Here is a 9803-nt window from a genome sequence, read left to right as displayed (position 1 = left end):
CAAAAATTGACACCTTAATCAACTTCATGATAGTGGCAAAACTCCACTGCTTGACTACACAGAGCACCAACTGTTTGCTCCTCTAAACTTTCACCAAAAGAAGTGTTGCTGATGTCATTTGTATATATCAGCAGTGACACTGGTAACTTCAAATCACAGGATATTCTGGTAGCATCCATGCTCTTGAATCTGGATCTTATCAATGCAGCATTGCACCTGTGAATAAGTGAAAAATGGCATAAGACAGCAGGGAAAGATCTTGGCAAGTCATAATGAGATACATATGTTTAACATGCGTGGATAAAGGACATTATATACTGAAGCAGTTAGCAAAACATTGCAGTTTAAGCACAGTTGAAATCTGATATGATGAACTGGATACAGTGACATCATCAAGACCCATGAACTGAACTTTACACAAAGTATTTGCAATTTTGAAATGCACTTTTATTGCAGTTACCTATACAAATATTCTAGAAGGTGAAAATTTATTTTTAAAAAAATAACAAAAAACTTGCCCGTATTTAGTTGCTAAAAAAGCTGAGTGAATATTCTAAAATAGTGTTCACTTCAGTGTGAATCAAAACTTAGAGTAAACAAATATTTACCTGATGAAATGAAGATATTATATCAATAATGAGTAGCTTTAGAAAGTGATGACTTTAAAAAAACATTTTGCAAGAAAGGCTATCAGTTACTTCTGGATGATATACTGCAGTGCACAAGCTGTTCACCAACTCCTACCTGGTCTTTCCCTCTGGGATCCCTCTGTATGCACCTCAGAACTTCATCTGCAAGGCTGGTTCCTTCATACGCAGGTCCTCTGTCTTCCTTGATTCCTCGGACTCCATCCTGACAACTCCGCACCAGAAGCAGGATTGCACTGGGCACCTGTAACAACATGTAGGATGATCAATACTTGTAACAATTCATAAATAGTAGGTAGCTTAGTGTTCTATTACATATACCTCCTGGTTGCTGGTACAAAATAGATCCTATTCGTCTTTTTCCATCATAACCTTTATCTGCATGCAATATCTTTGGTACCAGACAAAGCAGAACACTGCTAAAATGCTTGCAATGAATCCTATAAAAATGCATTGAATTTATAAAATCATTCTCAGCAGCATGTATCATCTTTTAATGCCTTTCTCAAAGGGCAGGTCAATTTCCTACATTGATATGCCCATAAACTTATACAGGTAAATTACCTCATATGGGCAGTGGCGTATCTAGGATTTCTCTCAGGGGGGATCCGCAGTCAAAAGGGCCCTTGCCTGACTTTGTTGAAAGGGCCCTTAAGTGGCAAAAGGGCCCTTGTAGCCTGAGTTGAAAGGGCGTTAACCCGCGCCCCGTAGGGAGAGGGGGGAGGCAAAACGGCCCCTGTCCTCTTCCGTAGCTATCTCCTAAATGACTGCAAATATCGCCACCAAACTTTCAGGAGCTCTCTGGGCATCCATTTTACACATTGTGACCAATTTTTTTCCAGAGGCTATGATAGGTTGGCCGCAAATGACGTCAGAATGACGTCATGTTCTGCCATTTTCGACAAAAAAAGGTTTCGCAGGAAAAGCCCCAGGCCTACAGAGCTGTAGAAACATAAAAATGTTCCGACTTAAAATGTGTAGAATGGGGATGTTCGCGCTAAGAGTTCCGAAAAGTCTCGCCAGGTGGCAGCACGGTATGCTTTGGACACAACGCGCCGGCCGGGCGCCGGCCGGGCCGGGGATAACACTGCGGGCGGCGACGGCGGCCGACGCGCCGCGAACGGAAACTGCGTTTCATGTCTTTTTCAGGTTCATCATTCTGCTAAAACGAGTAGCTACAGTTGATTTCGATATTAGGAAGACAATGACGCGTGTGAAAGGCAAACTACTACATCGTCATTGAGCGGAAGGAAAGGGAGCTGATCGAATGGTCACCAAAAGCTACGGAGTACGAAAGATACGATGTTATCACATATTTTAACTTACACAGTTGAAATTAAAAACCCTATTACATTCAGACATATATTCACACGCATGAAACAATCGATTTACAGCACACATTCCATGACAAGAACGCATACCTACGGACTTAAGTTGACCTCTAGCGCCCGTCACTGTCAGATAAGTCAATCACATCCCTGTAGTTTGTAGACTATTGACTTAACCCTTCATCCGGCGTGCGTTCATTCTGTAATGATGGGCAAAGAATCACCGGCCATTTCTGCGTGGCTCTATATGACATCCTCGGTCAGGCTTGATGGATCCACCGTCACTTTCCGCGGTACTTTTAAGACAGATGTACCTTCTACCAACACGACTGACTGATTACAATCTGATGAGGGACAATATCTCGTCGGTCTATCAGTTAAAGTTTAATATTCAGCGACACAAGTGTGAAGGCTGCCTGGAAAACTTACAACAAACTAAGTAAACTAAGCTCGGCTTGTAATGGGCACAAACTTGTAATAAAGAGGTACTTAATTAACAAATCCACAATGTTCTGTTCAGGCAAGTAGCCTTCACATATGAAGCATTGCTATGACTACTCTTCTAGAGCTGATTGATAGCTTTTGAAGGAAGGAGCTGAGTGGCTGAGCCCTACCATTCACCACTTATCACCTTCAACAATTGCTTAAAGGGACCCTCCCACCTTAACATTAGTTTTGAGTTGAGATAGCCAAGTTTGCGGCCAGGCTCAGAAACCACCATTTATCCTGGTCGCAACCCCCGCAGCTTTATGGTGTTCAAGAAATTTCTTCCCTTTACTTGCAGGGTGGGACCAGCGTGGTCCCTATCTCTTAACCATTACGGGAATCTGATGACGTCATCAGGCTTTCGAACGTCCGTTAAATGTTTGACTAAAACGTTTTGTAGGACGCGATGGAATATGCTGCTTTGCGCGCAACAAATGCCGCACTTTCAAATAAAGTCGCTAGGAACAGCGGAGATCCCAAAAAGTAAACAAAAGTAAAAGTCTAATATCTTGAAAACCGGTGAATATTTTTCGATGAAATTTGGTAGATATTCGTTTTTGCTCTTTCTAAACCGAGCGACATCACTTTCATGCCAATTCATTAACTTCTTTGAAGGTGGGAGGGTCCCTTTAAGGCATTCAGTTCTCATCACTAGAAAATATCTGACAATTTGTTAGCTCTCATTTGTGTATGATGCAACACGCTTTGCATCAGTGATACTATGACACGAAATGTTGAACACTAGCATAGGTTGCAATGTAGATCCAAGGTGTCCCAGAAGCCAGAGCAAAATATTGACACCTTAAAGGGACCCTCCCACCTTCAAAAAAGTTTATGAATTGGCATGAAAGTGATGTCGCTCGGTTCAGAAAGAGCGAAAACGAATATCTACCAAATTTCACCGAAAAATATTCACCGGTTTTCAAGATATTAGACTTTTACTTTTGTTTACTTTTTTGGGATCTCCGCTGTTTCTAGCGACTTTATTTTAGAAGTGCGGCGTTTGCGGCAGATGTTGCGCGCAAATAGCATATACCACCGCGTGCTACAAAACGTTTTAGTCAAACATTTAAAAATCGTTAGATATTTGCGCTGACGTCACACATTCAGAGGGGTATTCCTAAGCATTAGCCCCTCTGAATCAAAATGCTGCAATTTTGAAATTCAATATTTCCGATTTAAGGCATTTCTCGATGTTGTGAGTGCCGAAACCGAAAATTGTGAGCCAGGGACCCCATTTTGGCTATCTCAACTCAAATCTAATGTTAAGGTGGGAGGGTCCCTTTAATCAGCTTCATGATTGTGGCAAAACTCCACTGCTTGACTACACAGAGCATCAACTGTTTGCTCCTCTAAACTTTCACCAAAGGAAGTGTTGCTGATGTCATTTGTAGCAGCAGTGACACTGGTAACTTCAAATCACAGGATCTCGTAGCATCCATGCTCTTGAATCTGGATCTTATCAATGCAGCATTGCACCTGTGAATAAATGAAAAATGGCATATGACAGTAGGGAAATATCTTGGCAAGTCATAATGAGATACGTATGTTTAACATGCATGGATAAAAGGACATTATATACTGAAGCAATTAGCAAAACATTGCAGTTTAAGCACAGTTGAAATCTGATATGATGAACTGGATACAGTGACATCATCAAGACCCATGAACTTTACACAAAGTATTTGCAATTTTGAAATGCACTTTTATTGCAGTTAGGTACCTATACAAATATTCTAGAAGGTGAAAATTTATTTTAAAAAACAACAAAAAACTTGCCCGTATTTAGTTGCTAAAAAGCTGAGTGAATATTCTAAAATAGTGTTCACTTCAGTGTGAATCAAAAATTAGAGTAAACAATTATTGACCTGATGAAATGAAGATATTATATCAATAATAAGTAGCTTTAGACGGGTGATGAGTTAAAAAAAACATTTTGCAAGAAAGGCTATCAGTTACTTCTGGATGATATACTGCAGTGCACAAGCTGTTCACCAACTCCTACCTGGTCTTTCAGTGGGATCCCTCTGTATGCACCTCAGAACTTCATCCGCAGGGCTGGTTCCTTCATACGCAGGTCCTCTGCCTTCTTTGATTCCTCGGACTCCATCCTGACAACTCCGCACCAGAAGCATGATTGCACTGGGCATCTGTAACACCACGTAGGATGATCAATACTTGTAACAATTCATAAATAGTAGGTAGCTTAGTGTTCTATTACATATACCTCCTGGTTGCTGGTGTCAAAATAGATCCTATTTCAATTTGTCTTTTTCCATCATAACCTTTATCTGCATGCAATATCTTTGGTACCAGACAAAGTAGAACACTGCTAAAATGCTTGCAATGAATCAAGTAGAACACTGCTAAAATGCTTGCAATGAATCTTATAAAAATGCATTGAATTTATATAATCATTCTCAGCAGCATGTATCATCTTTTAATGCCTTTCTCAAAGGGCAGGTCAATTTCCTACATTGATATGCCCATAAACTTATACAGGTAAATTACCTCATATGGGTAATACAAGATCCAGCTATGAGTTAAGTTAGACTATTTTATACTCTTAGTTAAGTTCGCCATAAAAAAATGTCTGGAAACGTGTTACATCCATGGAATTACCGTTTGGAGTCGGTCTATCTTCGGCTTCTCGCCTCTCTTCGGCTATGTCAATTGAAGCCTTTCTAAGTCTCCTGCCCTTTGTAAACTTGCCTTTCCATGTTTGTGACACTTGCTGAATATAAATTCACAACCCATCTGAGCAAAATTCAAATCAATTGCTATCAAATTCACCGAAATTCAGCCCCTCGGACCGACACCGCACGGAATCCACACAGTGCAAAACACAGTGGCGCATTCGCCGCCACAGTTACTGTGTCCAAAGAAGGCAGTGCTGCCACCTGGCGAGGAAATAAGCCGAACATCCCCATTAACAGGCCTAGGTCAAATCTGAGCACAGTTTACAGAAAGAGCATTAAAAGAGCTTTGATTGTTTTGTTGGGTTGGGCCCAGGCCCTTTCGGTCTGACGTGTCCATCAGCGTGCTGTCGATTTTCCCCATATAAGGAACTTATTGCTGGCGCTTCTTGGCCTCTCTCTTGGCCTCTAACGAATAGACCACTTGAATTCGACCAATGAGGAACCAAGAAGTAGCAGCATGCTCACAGCGTGCTGATAAATGAACGGGGTGCGAACAGAGCTCAGGGCCGGAAGGATGATAGGAAAGGAATTGAGGGAGACATTGGTCTGGGCGGGCACCTTGGTGAGTCACCGCCCACCGGGGCTGAGCCTGTCCAACAGGACAGGCCGACTAGCCCCCCAAGTGCTCACTGCACCCGGTTACGAGCGTGCTTGATTAGGAGCTGCAGTGCGCTCCAATGGGAGCCGCCCGCATGGAATAAAGTTGCCCGTCCAGGTCCAGCCCGGATCAGGGGTTGCGGCATGGAGGAGAAGGATTTGAATGTCATGAGGATGGAAACGGCGAAACGGGTGTTGAAAGAGCTATTAACTACGCTTTTCCCCGGCACTGTAGCTCCTCATTTCCGAGTCATGCGATGGTTTGTTGAAAATTGTCGAAATTGGATCTGAAAATTGGCGAAATTTGACCTTGGATGACCTATGTGAACTGACCTTTGACCTGATCTAAAAAGTGACCAGAGTAATTTCGTCATTATTGTTTGCGTCCCTTCAAACGCTGCCTTTGGCGTGTCGTGGCTCAGAAGCCGAGTTAGAAGCAGGGGTGCGGAGCTGGAGCTGCAGAGCCGCCGGAGCCGGCATATTTTGCCCGGAGCCGGAGCCGTGAAAGAATATAGCCCGGAGCCGGAGCCAGAGCCGGAGCATTAAAAAAAGGCGGCGACTCCGGCTGCTTTTTTAACCCTCGCACCGTTGGGGGGGGGGCATTTTGCCCCCCCCTGTGGTTTTTCCTGAAAAATTTTCAGTACCTTCCCGGGCATCAATTTGACACCTTCACACCAAATTTCAAGTCTTAGGTCACCTTAGGTCAGGAGTTATTGAGGTCAAACTGAGGTCATGTTCGAGCAAAAATGAGCAAAAAACATGCAATCTTGAAACGTTTACCAAATCTACAGTTATCAAGCAATTTCAAAGTTCTTTATATGGTCTAGTAGACAAAAAGCGGCGCTACAAAACAGCTTTCTCGGATTTTCTAAATTTTGGGTTTTTGAACCAAAAAAAATCAAAAAATTGATTTTTTTTAGAAAAACTAAAAAAAATCCAAAATGTTTCCGAATTTCAAAAAAGCCGGAACATATGTGATAGTCCCTGCGCTCTTCTATGTACATACCAAATTTCAAATCGATATCTCGTTTTTTGGCCAAGTTATAGAGAAAACACTGTTCAAAAATTATGACGTCAAATTTTTGAACTCAATTTTTAGCGATTCTAGACTACGTACGGCAAAACAAAGACCACCATTGAACTCCCCGTGACGAGCTGCATCGATTCGATACCCATTATATGCAAAAATATTTACTTTGAAATTTGACCTAATTTGACCTGACCTTGACCTGACCTTGACCTGACCTTGACCAAAACGTGACCTAAGCTGGCCCCAAAGGCTGCCTGACCCACATAATCGCATTTGTCATGTAAGATAGACCATAAAACATGTATCACACGACACTTTCATATTGTGACCCCCCAGTGACCTGACCTCTGTGACCTGACCTGGTATCAGTGACCTCAAATAGTAAAATATGTGTTTGAAGAACATTTCCCCATCGATGATTTTCAATGAAATGCATTTTACTCGATTTTACAACGCATTTCTTGAAATGCCTGTAAACGATGAAAATTGGACCTTTGACCTGACCTGTGACGTCATCAGTTTGACCTAGGTCAATAAAATTGGGTCACAAGGTAGTTCCCTGATAGGGCTATCCAACACCGTTTGCCGCTTGTCGCTAGGTTGCGTGGTTCTCGAGATCTTAGGGTGGGGGCCAAAATGCCCCCACCCCCCAACAGGGCGCGTTGCTCGGCAGAGCCCAACGGGGCGCGGGTTAAGAGGATTGACCTAGTTCGGTTTGACAGTACAAGGCAGTAAAACATGTGGTATTCAAAATAGCCTTGCTATGCCTTTAATGGGCTCCTGATAGCCCATTAAAGGCTTAGCAGATCGCTTTGTGCTATAAAATTGAGCTTTAAACAAAATAGGTAAGCATGCTTATTTCATAGCCTGCCCTCAGAGGGCCCTTCTGGTGGTCTTAAAGAACCCTCAGGCCTCAATCGACCTCAGATGGACCTTTGCTGGCGTCATAAGGTCTCCGTTAGCCTGAAAGGGCCCTCCAATAGTCCCAAGGGGCCTTCTATTCTCCTTAAAGGCCCTGAGTCAGCCTAAGAGGGCCATTCAGTGGCCTCCGAGGGCACTCTTTGTCCTCAGAGGGCCTGTCATACGGCTCAAGGACCAAGGTGGTCTGAAATAGCCTTCATTTCACTTCTGAGGGCCCTCCAATGCCCTCAGAGGGCCCTATACTTGCATCATTACACCTCTTTGAGTCCTCGGAGAGCCCTCTTTGAGATGGCTGAGAGGGCCCTCTTTGATCTGAGATGGCCTGATGACCTCGTAGGGCTCATGTGGTGGCCTGAAATCACCTCAGCAGGCCCTCCAGTGGGCTCAAAGGGTCCTGTTTTTGCATTAGAGGGCTCTCTGTGGCTTCCGAGGGCCCTTTTTGATCTCAGAGGGCCCTCTTTGATCTCAGAGGGCTTTTTTGACCCTTTCGAGCTGTCTGAGGGGGCCCTCTGGCCTCTGTTTGCCTAAAAGGGCCCTCTATTCGCCTCAGAGGGCCCTCTGTTCGACTCCGAGGGCCCTCTGGTGACCTCAGCGGACCCTATTTTTGCATCAGAGGTCCCTCTGTGGCCTCCGAGAACCCTCTTCGATCTCAGAGGGCCATCTTTGAGGTGGCTGAGAGGGCCCTCTGTTCGCCTCAGAGGGCCCTCTGGTGACCTCAGGGGCTCTATTGTTGCATGAAAGAGCCCTCTGTGGCCACCGAGGGCCCTTTTTGATCTCAGAGGGCCCTCTTTGACCTCAGAGGGCTTTTTTGACATGTTCGAGGTGCCTGAGGGGGCCGTTTTTATCTCAGAGTGCCCTTTTTGACCTCAGAGGGCTTTTTTGACATCTTTGAGGTGTCTGAGGGGGCCCAGTGACCTCTGTTTGCCTCAAAGGGCCCTCTGTTTTCCTAAAAGAACCCCCTATTCGCCTCAGGGGACCCTCTGTTCGCCTCAGAGGGCCCTCTGGTGACCTCAGGGGGCCCTATTGTTGCATCGGAGGGCCCTCTGTGGCCTCCGAGGGCCTTTTTTTATCTCAGAGGGCCCTCTTTGACCTCAGAGGGCTCTTTTCGACCTATTCGAGATGTCTGAGAGGGCCCTCGGGGTCTGCGAGGGCCCTCTGAGTGCCTGAGAGGGCCCTCTGAGTGCCTGAGAGGGCCCTCTGGGCTCTGTCCCCCGTTCGTCTCAGAGAGTCCCTTTATTCGCCCCTTCAGAGGGCCCTCTGTTTGCCTCAAAGGGCCCTCTGTTTGCCTAAAAGGACCCCCTATTCGCCTCAGAGGGCCCTTTGGTGACCACAGGGGGCTCTATTGTTGCATTGGAGGACCCTCTGTTGCCTCCGAGGGCCCTTTTTATCTCAGAGGACCCTCTTTGACCTCAGAGGGCTCTTTTCGACCTATTCGAGATGTCTGAGAGGGCCCTCTGAGTGCTTGAGAGGGCCCTCTGAGTGCCTGAGAGGGCCTTCTGAGTGCCTGAGAGGGCCCTCTGGGCTCTGAGTGCTTGAGAGGGCCCTCTGAGTGTCTGAGGGGGCCCTCTGAGTGCCTGAGAGGGCCCTCTGGGCTCTGGCCCCCGTTCGTTTCAGAGGGTTCCTTTATTCGCCCCTTCAGAGGGCCCTTTGCCTCAAAGGGCCCTCTGTTTGCCTCAAAGGGCCCTCTGTTTGCCTAAAAGGACCCCCTATTCGCCTCAGAGGGCCCTTTGGTGACCACAGTGGGCTCTATTGTTGCATTGTAGGGCCCTCTGTTGCCTCCGAGGGCCCTTTTTTATCTCAGAGGGCCCTCTGTGAGCTCAGAGGGCTCTTTTCGACCTCTTCGAGATGTCTGAGACGGACCTCGGGCCTGAGAGGGCCCTCTGAGTGCTTGAGAGGGCCCTCTGAGTGCCTGAGAGGGCCATCTGAGTGCCTGAGAGGGCCCTCTGAAAGCCTGAGAGGGCCCTCTATGTGCCTGAGAAGGTCCTGATCGTTGTAAAGGGCCCTTAATTTACTCTACAAGGTCCCTCGTTGGCCTAAAGGGGTCCTCTGATAGTCCTAAAAGGGTCCCTAAAAATGTAATTGATACTTTTAATTA

General features: G+C 45.6%; 1 long non-coding RNA gene across 1 annotated transcript; it reads right to left on the bottom strand.

Moving 5' to 3' along the window:
* Positions 1-3655: 3655 nt before the first annotated feature.
* LOC122367617 lies at positions 3656-5330 on the bottom strand. The gene is made up of 3 exons (XR_006254090.1): positions 5084-5330; positions 4467-4611; positions 3656-3940 (listed from the first exon to the last, which is right to left on the bottom strand). It is a non-coding gene; the product is annotated as an uncharacterized LOC122367617 (long non-coding RNA).
* Between the last annotated feature and the right edge of the window lie 4473 nt (positions 5331-9803).

The sequence above is a fragment of the Amphibalanus amphitrite genome, unplaced genomic scaffold (assembly GCF_019059575.1).
Source record: "Amphibalanus amphitrite isolate SeventyFive unplaced genomic scaffold, NRLGWU_Aamphi_draft 000003F_arrow, whole genome shotgun sequence".
NCBI lineage: Eukaryota > Metazoa > Arthropoda > Thecostraca > Balanomorpha > Balanidae > Amphibalanus > Amphibalanus amphitrite.
Note: the sequence above shows the minus strand (reverse complement) of the source record. Positions and strands in the feature narration are given on the sequence as shown.